The sequence below is a fragment of the Emydura macquarii genome, unplaced genomic scaffold, assembly GCF_026122565.2.
Source record: "Emydura macquarii macquarii isolate MOO-44397 ecotype Brisbane River unplaced genomic scaffold, CSIRO-AGI_Emac_v2 contig_1348, whole genome shotgun sequence".
Lineage (NCBI taxonomy): Eukaryota > Metazoa > Chordata > Testudines > Chelidae > Emydura > Emydura macquarii.
This window is the reverse complement of record NW_027131485.1, coordinates 9,498,990-9,512,422: the sequence shown is the minus strand read 5'-3', so window position 1 is coordinate 9,512,422 and position 13,433 is coordinate 9,498,990. Positions and strand designations below refer to the sequence as shown.

Below are 13,433 nucleotides of genomic sequence, written 5' to 3'. Positions count from 1 at the left end.
AACTTCTACTCATGCCCAGTCAAGCAAAATGACGGCTAACTTAGCAGCTGGGGTAGTAGCGGGGGGTGGGGGACTGCACTGGTGGAGACAGACCTAGAGTCCAGTGGGATGAGGTGAGGTGCAGAGAAGCTTCTGAATGTTGGTTTGAGGTTCAGTTGGCGTCAGGCCCTTAGCCCTAGGGATGGGCCTGGCAGGAGGGGCTCATGGGGAGAGAGGGGCGCAGGCAGGGCTGGGTAGGGTGGGCACTCTGCATAGGCTGCCCTGTCCCCATTCAGACAAACTCCTGATGGACAGGAGATGCCACTGTCCTGGTAGCCCTGCTCTGGGGGGACTCTGCAGAGCCTCGGGGTTACCCGCTGGGCCCCCGGAGATGGGAGAAGGCCCTCTGCCCAGGGAGGGACACTGCAGCTGGTGTCGGCCCAATGCTGGCAGCTCCAGTGGAAGATGCAAAGCAGCATCCAGGAGCAGGCAATGGTGACGCGACTCGAACCCTGCTAGACCAGAGGCTGCCTGGGAAGGAGTAGCCAGATACGTCCCCATGGAGCAGAGGTATCCTCTGCAAGTAGCTGCGGCCATTGTTATCTCGCATCCCTGGGCTTTGGTTAGTTCCCTGGGGGGTGCCCGGATTGAGCACATCCACACCGTGTGTGGCGGACTCTGCCCGCTCCTAGGAGTCCACCTCCGCATTCGGAAGCAGCCATGGGCTGTAGCTGGTGGGTCAAGGATCAGCGTCTCAGGCAGTGAGCATTGCCGCTGGCCAGCTGGGTCCCCTCCTAGCTCTTCTCCTTCCTGCATCAAACCCAGCGTGATGGATGGTCGTTAGCACTCGGCGCCCCCTTGATCCCACCGACCCCAAAGGGATGAGGCACTGAGTGCAAAGAGGATTCTGGGCACATGCAGGACCCTGGTCCTCTCTGGCTCCCAGAGTAGCTACCCACACAGGGGCAGATCCATCCCTGTGCAGGTGCATTGGCAGAGTGGAGGCAGCTTGCACCACCCCGTTCAGGTGCTATAGAGTGGCCCAGCTAGGGGCAGTCCTGAGGGTAACCTTCAGTTGCACCCCTGCTTCACTGGCCCTGATGAAGCTTTGTAGGGGTGCAGAATCACTAGGGTGCAGCCCCTCCCCCCTGCCAAGCCCCCTTGCTGTCTTTGATCCACCCTAGGGCATGCCCTGCATCCACGGTTGCTGCAGCAATGGTGCTGGCCTATACACTGCTTCCAGCCCCTCCCTGGTTTGAAAAGGAAAGGAGAACCACTGGGTGGCTGGATGGAGAGAGTACTAGGAAGGGCAGGGAGCGACTGGGTTGATTTCAGCTAACAAAGGCTAGTGTCATGACCCACGGATCTCAAAGCAGGGTCTGCAGGCGTAGCCACACTCCAGCCCTGCATCCAGCAGCCTGCTGCTGAGACTTGTCTACCTGGGACTCAGGAAGTCCAGCCCCCATTTTGAGGCTCCACCCCCTGCCAGCCTACTGGCAGAGTCCTGGAGCAGCTGATTGGCCAGATGGCCCTACTTAAGCCAGCAGCAGGTCCAGGAAGCTGTCTGAATGATGGGGCTCCACCTTGGTCTGGAGTGTATTGGGTTCTGAGTCTCTGGAGTCTGACCCCTTGGTGACCTGACATCTCAGCTCCTGTCCTGTGACTGTGGACTTGGCTCTGGCTGCCCATGGCCTGGCCAGGACAGTTGGGGAGGGGTGTAGCTGTGGACAAATACGACATGGCCTGGGAATGCTGAGCCTCTGAGACAGTAGTGGGATGCTGACTGAAAGCTGGCTCCAAAGCCAGAACTCAAGGAGGTTAGTGGTTTAGGCAGCTTGTTGGTGGGAAATGCAGGGTGATGAGGCTGAGGCTGGGCTATGGCCACATGATGCACTTCCAAAGCGAGGGAAGGAATTTGGGGGTTGTGGCCCTTTGGCCCCATTTCAGGGGCTTCCTGAAAGTGCTGTGGGGTCCTGGTCAGTATATGGCATTGTGCTCTGTGTACCAGGAGATCAGAGGCAGGTGTAACCCCCCTTGCACTGCGCTCTGTTCCACCGAGTGCGGGCAGGACATGTATTGATGTGGCTGCTACGGCCTTGGTTCAGAGAGCAGAGCCTCCTCATTTAGGCAGTGGGGGTTGTGTGTTCAGACCCCCAGGTGCCTGGTTTGATTTCCCCCTGCTGATGACCCACTCAGAGGGGCAGTGTGACAGAGGTGTGGTAGGCTGGACAGATGGGACCCTGTGGTGGGTTTCCATTATGCACTCACTCCCAGTAAGTGAAGGAGGATAATTCACATGGGCTGACAGAGAGGAGAAGGTGCAAATACCTTGGGCATAAGGGAGAGAAGCACAGCAGTTCCTGACCTGTACTAAGAGTACCCTTCTTCCATTGAGCTCCTCCTGCCTTAGCTGCACCTTCTAGTCCACCCTCACAGGGAGGGCAATTAGGTATTGGCCTGCAGGTCCCACTAGCCAGGGTTCAACCCTGTTGTCACTGAAGACTCTGCTCCCTCTGGCCTTCTCTGCCTGTTCCTGGGCACCAGTCCAATGACCCTGAGAGCCCAAGACCTGCAGCGAGCAGAGGGATCATCTAGTCTGCACCCTGTGTAACACAGCCCAGGGACCTTTCCTAGAGCAGATCTTTCAGAAAACTATCCATCTTGATTGGAAAATGGCCAGTGATGGAGAATCCACTGTGACCCTTGGTAAATTTATTCCAGTGGTCAATTACTCTCACTGCTTAAAAACTTACACCTTATTTCCAGTCTGAATTTGTCTAGCTTCGATTTCTAGCCTTTAGATCTTTGACTGCTAGACAGAAGAGCCCATTATCAAGTATTTGCTCCCCATGTAGGTACCTATAGATTGTGATCAAGCCACTCCTTTACCTTCTCTTTGTTAAGGTAAATAGATCGAGCTCCTGGAGTCTCACTATAAGGCATGTTTTCTCATCATTCTCATGGCTCTTCTACAAATGTTCTCCAATTCATCAACTTCCGCCTTGAATTTGGGGCACCTGAGCTGGACCTAGGATTCCAGCAGTGGTCTCACCAGGGGCAGACTCAGATCAAATAACCTCACTGCTGCTACTCGAGATTCCCCTGTTTGTGCATCCCAGGACCACATTAGTACTTCTGGCCACAGTGTGCCACTGAGAGCTCATGTTCAGCTGATCACCCACTATGACCCCCAAATCTTTCTCAGAGTTACTGCCTCCAGAGATAGAGCCCCCCCATTCTGTAAGTATGTCTCCTCCCCCTCCTTCCCCCCCGGCCACTCTTCCCTCTCTATCACTTCCACCCTGTGCTAACTTGGTGCCATTTTTTGCATTGGACTTTAGATTTTCTCACCAAACCCAGACCTGGCTTTTTCAATCCCCTTCTCACAACTCTTTGGTTCAGTGATGCACACCAGCAAAAATCTCTTTGGGACCCAGCTGCTATATGCACCTACAATGGCATATAAGGGCCAGAACTGCACCCCAAAGGGACTGAGAGAAATTCCCCAGACACAGGCACAGCTGCCATAAATGACTGCATAGTGGCAGCTTGCAGAAGGCAGGTGGGTGAGTCTCTAAGTGCATGGTGCTATGGAGATTGTGGGCTGCTCTGGACTATGGGGCAGCCCTTTGGCTGGTTTTATTTATGCTAGGGGGTTGTTGTGTTTCCAGGAGCTGCTCAGAATCCCGAAGGCATCTTCCCAACTCCCCAAGGCTACTTCCTTCTCCACTGCATCTCCTAGAGGCACAGCACAGAATTTCAGCCTTTGTTAACCGCACTGTGCCACCGCACACATCCTTGGATAGAATGTGAGATCCTCGGAGGAGGAAATCTCCTGTTGAGATTTATAGGTTTTTCAGCAAGGAAGAAATCGACAAAAGGTCTTGGTCTCAGAAATCTGCTTCACTTTATTTATGTGGTTAGTCAGTCTATGGGAATACTCCCATAATGCAAAGTATGTGCTCAAGTGTTCGCAGGATCGGGGCCTCGCCACACAAGGTATGCAGTGAAACTGTCAAGAGACAAGATACAGGCAAACGCACCAAGTAAACAACGTGGAGAAAACAAGTATGTGTATATGAGGGAGGGAGGGGCAGACTGGGTTGCAAACTCCTTTCAGTGAATCTTTGAGGTTCCTGGTTGCTACAGTGGGTGCAATGTTTTTAGGCAAACATGATATTCCCCCTCCACCCCCCAAATTGAAAATGTGTGGCACTGTGTTGGCATCCTTTGGGCCTGAAAGGTGCATTCCAAATGGGACCAGCGTAACCAGCAGGGGCACAGCAAGAAAGAATGATTTGAGAAAGGAACTGATAAGCTGACCTGCTGATACCTAGGAGTACAGCTTTGGGTATGAAGCTCCCACCCTCACTCCCAAGCAGGCAGGGGCTCTGAAGACACTTCACCCCAGAGGACAAGTGGCATCTCACACCTAACCCCTGGCTGCAAGAATCAGCACTAAAAGGACTCCAGAAGGATCCAGCTAATTTCTTGTGGGAGGAAAGCCTTCAAAAGAAGGGGGCTGAGTGCTGGTTATAAGAGGGAGAGGCTGGGCATCTCCCAGCCAGGCAAAATGCTAGTGTGAACTAATGCACCTGCCTTTCTCTTCGCGAGACTTTGGCCGAAGACTGGGTTGGTGAAATGCATTGTCTGGCTTTTGTTTAGGCCCGGTAACGTGTGGCGTAACTCCATTGACTTCAGTGGTCTTACAGCAGGCCTCCGCGTGGCCCAGGGCTTGTAAATATCATTGCACTCATGCATGTGTATCTTTGAGCTAGCTAGATGGTTTGTGATCTACAAAGAGGGGTTTGTTTCTAGGGAGGAAACCCAAAGCCCTTCTGCTGGGACCAGGTGTGAAGTCTCACTCCGTAGTCCCCACTCGCCCCTTCCCTTTCAGCTCACTGATTGTGGGGCAGCACCCGCAAGGCAGTGGGTGTTAGCTGGTGAGTGTCACCGTCCAAATCCCCACAGGAGCACAGGCTTCTGCCCTCACCAGCCTCAGGCTCCACTGAAGAGGGTCATCCCCCACATTTACTCTGTGGGCTGGAGATCCAGGGATACCTAGCCTCTGCAGGCACTGTTTGCGTTCTTAAAGCTACAGGGTGATAAAACACTCAGAGGAGGTAACAAAACCTTCATGTTCCAAGGCATCAGTTGATCACCATGGGGTCAGGAAGGAAGCGGGAGCCCATCATTTATAGCAGTGCACAGCTGGCCAAGTGCAAGTGTGCAGAGCTTTTTTTTTTTTTTTTTTTCCCCTGAAGCAGCAGATGTTGGCTGCTGTCAAATGCAGGCTAGCACTGCCCTCATTTGGTATGGGAAATCATGTTCACAGGGCCCTCCGTTCGAAGGAGAGAGGATAGAATATGTGTGAGGCTCGGTGCTCCATGCTTTTCAGTGAGGAGAAATTCAGGGGGGTAGCCGTGTTAGTCTGTATACAGCAAAAACAACGATGAAGTGGGTTGCAGCCCACGAAAGCTTATGCCCACAGAAACTTGTTAGTCTTTAAGGTGCTACAGGACTTGTTGTTTTTAATGAGGAGAAGGGTGGCCCTGTCCTTGTATAGGTCTAAGCCCCGTCCTCTCGGTGGTCCCTGGTGTGTTCTCCAGACCCCACACGGAGGCCAGGTCACCCTGAGGCACTGCTCCCCCGCCCCCGCACTCTCTAGGGCTGTGCCTCGCGGCTGCCATCCTTCTAGCGGAAGAGATGGTGCTAGACTGGCCTCCATGTGCCCCTCCAGGGTGGCCCACTCTACCTTCCCCTCGCTTTCAAGCCCCGTTAGGGTTTTGGAAGGTTAGGGGCTGGCAGCTGTGCACACAGAGACCCTCCCTTTGGCCACGAGGCAGGGGAGACTGGCTGGTGAAGGAACTGGCCTGGTCTAGTTTCAGCTGCCCCATTAGCAGGCCTGGAGAAGGAGGCTCCCATGCTGTCCTGGAAGACTTCACCTGGCCTTACTTCATTGTTGTTGGCTTCACACGTGCCACACGGAGGTGAGTGGTGCCCTCGGGAGGTGTGTAGGGCTATGGCACTGTCGGGGTCTGTCTCCAAGCCTCTCTTGGGCCCCTCCGTGTAGTGGGTAACCCCTGTGTGTCCCCGGCTGGACCAGAGGACCAATGTGGTTCCTGGTGCGTACTTTGTTTTTCCTGTTTGGCAGCTTTGACAGCAGTACCTCAGGCAGCCTGCAGGGGGCATGGGAGCCGAGGTTTAGTGCTGGCTGGTATCTCTCTGTGGGATAACACATACATGTCACTTTGCAGCTAAAGATCTCAAAGCACTCATCAAGCCTCCCCCGTCCCAGAGAGGATAGGTCAGGATTATTATCTCCATTTTTACAGTTAGGGAAACTGAGGCACGGAGAGGGGCAGTGACGTGCCATGGGGAGGGTCAGGTATAGAAACTAGGGCCCAAATCCAAATTTGGCGAGGAGTCTTAACCCTGAGTCCCCTGCTCCCTGTCCTAGCACATGTTTGTCTCACAGAGAAGTCACAGTCCTATAAATCACCTGTGTCCACACACGTCTCGCAGTGGTGCACAGGCATTCATGTCACCGTTTGGAGCAGACTTGCTCTGGGCAAAGCCAACCACCAGGTGGGCTGCACCATGCTAGTCTCCACCAGTTCAGAGTGTGTGGGGGCAGAAAGTGCCAGTATAACAGCCCCAGCAGTGCAAAGAGTCCCTCCCGGCCTGTCTGGTCTGCTCTCTGCATTGTAGTGGCCAGGGGTAAGTTGGCCAGAAGCCACAAGCTGGCAGAAATAGCACCGTGCACCCTGTATAGCTCATTGGTACGTTACTGATCACCACTTTCTCTACAATCAAGTTAGTCGATACCGGTGCCGGGGAATCAGGGACTGAGACTGGAAGGAATTCGGTCAGGCATGTGTTTGACACTGAGTGAGGATCCTCTTGTGAATTGAGATGCTGACAACCGTTGTGCTCCCCTGTTGTGCTGTGACATGTACAAGTGTTTGATTTAACCTTCCTTCTGGAAGCCACAATACTCTATTGGCCCAGTAGCAAACAGGTGATGCAGTGCGGTCCAGCGGAAAGGACCCCTCCCTGCGAGCCAGGCAACCTGTGTTCTAGTCTTGCCTCCATTGCTGATTTGCTCTGAGCTTGGGCAAGTCATTCTCCCTGTGTCTGCCTCAGTTTCCCATCCCACCTTTGGTTTGTATGGATTGTAAGATCTTCAGGGTAAGGCTTGTCTGTACAAAATCTAGCACAATAGGGTCTTCTCTACATGCTTCTGTAGTACCCATATGTTGTATTGTGGTAATTCCTAGGAGCCCCAGTCATGGACAAGGATCCCACTGTGCTAGGTGCTGTACAAACACAGAACAAAAAAATTGTCAATGCTCCCAACAGCTTATATTCTAAGATAATTACAATGCATGTAGGAGACACCACTCCTTAGTGGCTGATCTTTAATGATCCTTTGTAATACACATGCAATGTCACCACTGCTCTCTGGGTAGCTCAGCAAAGTGTTTGATCCCACCTATCATGTCAGGCTGTTACTGGTAAAGTGCCACATCTCTCCAGGGCATAACTGGGAACTGATTCCAGATTCCAGAGAGGTGTTTCCTACAGAGAGGGGATGGAAAATCAGCAAGAACCTACCACATGGATCAAATGTGACCTTATTGATTAGTGGGGAGCTGCCATTTAAAGGAAGAAAGGGACTGTCACGTGCAGGCCCTCTCACCCAGCTGGCTCTGCAGCAGCCTCGCTTGCATGGGGCTGAACGTAGCTCTTTTGTGCTCTCCTAAACGAGAGAGTCTAAGGATTCAGCCTGCAAAGGAAAGGAAACCCCTGAGGCTGGGTTTCAAGGAGGGATGAAAAAATTGGCCTGTGCCTGTCCTCTTAAATCTGCCTCCCTCTCTCCTTTTTCCTATTCCTTGTCTCCTTGGAAACTGCCTGGTAGGAAAATGGGGGAGGGGGGCAGCGGATTTATTGGAGTTAATCCCAGGTTCATATAGAAGTGCTAACGGGAGGCTGGAGAAGAGGATAAGGGGCTATTGTAAAGGACACGGCCTGTTCCCAAAGGCAGAGGGAGACCTCACTTCTTTCCCCCCTCCCCTCCCGCCCCAGGCTGTTAAACTATGAGACTAAAACAGAGTCTAATACTGGACTGGTCATTTAATTCCCTGCCCCACATCTGAGAGCAGAGGCATCGTCTGTGCCACGTCCCTTCCAGGCTCCGGGAACAGAGCACGTAGACAGGAAAGGGCTCTCCTGAAAAGTGGAGCAATGGGGCACTTACACCCGGGACTCTTCCAACTAAAGGAAGAGCAGCTCTTGCCTAGATTGTAGCGAACACCTGTGTGTGGCTGGATCTACTACTGCTGACAGGTGTGGGAGAAATCTTTTCATTCAGGTGGTAGAGACTCATGTTTTCCGACCTGAAGGATCAGGACTCCAGTCATGTGGGGACACGGACTGGTTACACACACTGGCCCTGATTTGCTGACCTTTGCCTGCAGTATCTCTGTCACCCCTAAATCAGATGTGCCATTACATGCTACCCAGTTGTAGATGGAAGTAGGTGCCAGTAGACAAAGATCTAGAAGACTGAATGAAGTACTACTACTAGTGCCTGCAGGAAATTAAGATACCCACCACAGTGTAACTGACACGTATCTGCTCACACCCATGGATGCTGCCTGTGAGTCACCAGACAAACCAATGCCTGAACTTCTTTGGCACCTGTCACCATGATCAGCTGCATGGATGACTGAGGCTGATCTCACGCCCCAGAGACAGGCAGTAGGGCAGAGTGCCCAGGTATGTTAACTATCACCCTGGAAGGCACATGGAAAGCAGAGCTCACAATCTCCCAAGTTGCTGCCAAAAGAATCAGCCTCATTCCTGCTTTGCACGTGTATCTCAGCAGCATGCATTTACACGTGGCAGTCTCCCTTGCCTTATTGGGGTTCCTGTCGGGCTGTCGTACGCTAGGCATGGAAAGGCCTTTTTCAAATGATTCGATCATTGAATAACACAAACCATTGTCTGCAAATGCCTCTCTGCTAACTGAAAATCTGTGGAGACCCGCAGCCCAATATTGCGGGGTTAACTTGATGTCATGTCACCCACTGTGCTGCAGGATCCTGGCAAGGAGAGAAGAGGATATGACTGAGGTCTCCCTCAGCTGGCTTAGAGTAACACGTTGGTTCTTCCGGGCTGCTGCTGTTTGCACTGCAGCACTGGGTTGGGGCTTGCTAAACTGGTGCCTGTAAGCTGAACCCCAAATCCTTCAGATCTTCCCAGTACAGGCGTGTCTCTGCTGGTTGTGGCCAATGAAATGCCATCATCATGCAGGTAGGAAACTAACTGAACCGCTTTGGAGACCGCAGTGATCAGGTGAGTGTGAGGGGAGAAGGAACAGTGGCTGAGCCTTTTCACTAACTTCTGGAGAGAGACACTCCAGTTGCCCGATACATTATTCAGTGGGAAATGTTTGCACTGCTGCCTATGTGCGGATGTGGATTAGACTAGGTGACCCATCTGTGAACCCTTCCAACCCAAAGGGTTCTATGACCCCAGGGCCTGTTTATCTTTTCCTGGAATGCTGCAGATCTGTCCACACCTGTAGATCTGAAAGGAACAGGACAAGACCTAGTTCCCACTTGAATGGAAGTCTTATAGGGAGAAGCATGGTGTTATTACAGGCAGCGGCACTGATGACTCAGTTGGTGATGCTCTTCCCCCTGAGTCAGAGCTGGGCCCAAACCCTGCTAAGGAGGCACTGTGCTGGGGAAGATGCTACCTTTCAGGGCAGATATAAAACCCAAGTTCTGCAGATGATCCTGGCAATGCTAAGGGAAAGCAAAGGCATTAATCTTGCCGCCCTAGGGACATATTGTGCTGCCTGCCGACTCAAAGGAAACGAGGCAATCTAGCACTGCAATGGGTGTGGGGAGGGGAAATGGGGAGAGAAGGATACAAAAATGTGTCCAGAATTTTCAGTTATTGCTAGAAATAGGTAAAATCTCTACTGAATACAAGTCAAAACGTTGTGTAAAGAGAATTTACTGTCAGATAAAGAATACTACTGTAACCTCAGTGTTTCATTCCTCTTGTCACAAACTAGAAGGAAAAGCGGAGGCCACAGGAAGAGACGTCTGCTCTTCAGTCTTTTTCAGTGCCCATCCTTTCCCTCAAGCAAATTTTTCTGGTTTCAAAATACTTAAAAAAAAAAAAAAAAGACATAATTCTTTGCTAGTCAAAATCTTTCTTTGGGGATTCCCTCCTCCTCCTCCTCCTCCTACTTCCATCTTCTGCATTTTCCCATGCAAACAGCCTGAAGTTAATAGGGGTGCCTGAGGTAGGTATCCACACATACAGCCTCTCGGGGGGGGGGGGGAGGAGTATTTAGTGTATATTTGAAGTGTTTTATGCGGGTTCTTTATACACCAAGCCAATCAAAACAGGGATGAGGGGGGAATTGGAGGGAGAGGATCGAGTGGGGGCATCTATAAAGATCAGAAGAATGAAGATGGGTGAAAAGACAACTGAAGGCATTAAAAACTATTTCAGAACGGAGGCATTAGTGAGTCAGCAGCGTGTTGGGACTGATGCTGAAAGAGAGGTGCTGTGACATCAGGAGGACGGCAAGAAAAATCCTGAGGTTAGGCATGTTCTTATTGGTTTCCCCCTTCCCCCCCACCACTCACCTTGCTGCTACTTCAGCCTCTCTAGTGGAGCTGAGATCTTGTCTGGGGGAAGCTGGTGCATCTCTCTGTGCATGTGGCAGCTGCCATAAGTCATGGCCCTTGCCCAGGAGCAGGTCCCTTAGTTCTGTTGCAAGGGTGAGTAGACATGGTTGGCTAGTCTCTGCTGCTACGGTCCTAGTGATCACTTACATATTTACGGTGTAGACAAAGTCTGGGCGAAACTCAAAAGGGTCAGTTATTTTCAGTAGGTCATTTACCTGGCCCTTAATGCACATAACAATGGGAGGCAGAAACTTTGTGACTGTAAAATCTGTTCCTACTGTCCCTGTCCTTTGCCTCAGAGACGACTGCTATCCCAAGTGTTTGGACTTCAAAGGTGACTGCAAAGCAAAAAATGGGTTCTGGGCTTTTTTTATTATTATTATTTCTTTTAACTTCATGACATATGAAGGACTGAAAAGATTTTTTTTCCTCTATTTGTTTTTTACAGGGGGAAATTGGAGTTGGTTTAACCCTGGAAGACTTTATGGATGACTGTTGAACTGACATCACAGATCCCAAGGAAGAAGAATGAGGGGGAAGTGATTTTTCTTCAGACTTTTAAAAAATTTCTGTTCATGCCCATTTAGCACCAATGACTAATTTTCTCTCTTCTTATTGTTATCCTTCTTCCCTCACTTTCTACCTTCTTGCTTCTCTTGGGCCAAGGACAGCGTGCAGTTCCTATTTCACTCTCCAGATGCAGGTATTGAGGCTGTTTGAGACAGTGACTGGGTGCCAGGGTGAATGTATGAATGCTGATGCGTCAACAGACCTGAAGAATTACCATTGTCCGACCTAAATTCTCCCTGCCTTGTCAACTGGATACTGTATATTCTTCTTTGGTTCCATTGTATATAGAATTGCCATGCCCTACACTAGAAGTGGCTACCTTTCAGTAGTGGGTGTGAAGTGTAATTAAACACTTTGTAAGTGGCTTTGGGATCTTTCTGGAGAAGAGACACTATATAGGTGTCTAGTATTGCTGTTACTGGAGGCTATGTTCCCCTTGAACCTCATTATTCTATAGAGTCCTTCTCTGCCTGGGCTGTTTCCTTTGTCGTCTTTGCATCAGTATAAGGAGCTACACAGAAGCATCTTCTCTCTGTCTCTGATGATGAGAAATGTCAACAAGCAGCTTCCTTTTTCCTCTGCCTTGGTGTTTTATGGACTCTCTGCATGTAATGAGTGACTACAGTAAAATGTACCAAGGAGGAGGCTGTGGACAAGAAAACACCAGGGAAACCTTAGTAGTAACAAATGAATCCAAGCAAGCATCCCTCTGATCCAGCTATTAAAGTGAGACAAGAGCAAAAGCCAAGGGAAGAGAGAACCCCGCACTGCCAGACACACTACAGAGAAACCAGATTGTACCTGATCAGCGAGAACAAGAAAGTAGGTCAGCAAGGAGTTCATTATAGAAGCGAGCAGGTCTGGCTTAGGTACCGTGATAGTCACAACAGGCTCTTGCTAACCATGTCACGTGGAATATGGACATTCCTAGCTGGGCAAGCAGCGGCAGCCCTACCAGTGTCCCCATCCAATGTCCCCATCCATGCCTCCAAATACAGCCCCCCTCGGCCCATCCATTTGCACTCTGGCATGGCTTACTGAGTGGATTGCAAATAACCCTTAGGAAAAGACTAACTGGCTTGTGGTTTTGGTAATGGGACATGGGGAGGGATCCACAGACGGATGTTGTGGTGTGACACAAAGCCCTAATTTTTTAGGTGCCTAGAAAATCCCAACCCCTTCCAGCGTAACAATACCTTTCCCCTCAGCTCTGCTCATCTTCCCACTACAGGCTAAAAACCTTGCTACCCAGCAAGAGAAAGTGAAGGAGAATAAGAATGGTAGAGGGCAGGGGCAAGGGAGGAGGCACAGAGACATATGCACAGAGCCCCTGGCACAGGGGGGCACACACAGGCCCTAGCAGAGGGGAATCTGAGACACACCACCCCTGACATAAGGAAGTGGGCAGGAGTCGGTGGCAGGAAATCCCAGAATAAGGGGGACAGGAGGGTGGCACAGGAAACGGGTGTGAGAGAATGGAGGAATGCAAGCAGCCCCTGTGGTGCGCGAGAAGCGTGGCCCATGGAAGCAATGAAATGTGCAATTCCCCCCCTTGTTCATAATTCCATGTACACTAATCCTGGGATCCCCACTAAAGTGACCAGATGTCCCCATTTTGTAGGGACAGGCCCACTATTCGGGCTTTGTCTTATATACGCACCTATTGCCTCCCATCCCGTCCTGATATTTCTCTCTTGCTAGCTGGTCACCCTCTCCCCACCCAGCCCAGTTGATGGCCCTGGAGCCTGCTCAACTCCTACCTTTGCTATTGCAGTGCTAGATCCTTTCCCTTGCCAAAAATCACAAGTCTCTAGATTTAGCTGGTGCTTCTGGGTAGGTTAGAGAGAGAGCGGTAAAACCTAGTCCTACCATCCCTGCCCCTTGCCTCAGTGAAGAATGCTGTCCCAATTGTTTGGACTCCAAAGGTGACAAGCAAAGCAAAAAATGGGGGTTCTGGGCTTTTTTTTTTTTTTTTTTAAAGTCATGATATGAAGGACTGAAAAGATTTTTTTTTTCTCAATTTGTATTTTACAGGGGGAAATTGGAGTGTGGTTCAACAGTCATCCATAAAGTCCTCCAGGGTTAAACTGACATCACGGATCCCAAGAATGAGGGGGGAAGTGATTTTTATTCGGACTTTTAAAATTGTTTTTGTTCATGCTCATTTAA

At 50.8% G+C, this 13,433-nt stretch overlaps 2 long non-coding RNA genes across 2 annotated transcripts; both read left to right on the top strand.

Annotated features, from left to right (window-relative positions):
- The first annotated feature begins 1,557 nt into the window (after positions 1 to 1,557).
- Positions 1,558 to 11,780, top strand: LOC137155306 (uncharacterized). Its single transcript, XR_010920408.1, has 3 exons — positions 1,558 to 1,796; positions 10,516 to 10,606; positions 11,143 to 11,780. It is a non-coding gene; the product is annotated as an uncharacterized lncRNA (long non-coding RNA).
- Positions 3,419 to 3,831, top strand: LOC137155307 (uncharacterized). Its single transcript, XR_010920409.1, has 2 exons — positions 3,419 to 3,541; positions 3,651 to 3,831. It is a non-coding gene; the product is annotated as an uncharacterized lncRNA (long non-coding RNA).
- Positions 11,781 to 13,433: the final 1,653 nt, after the last annotated feature.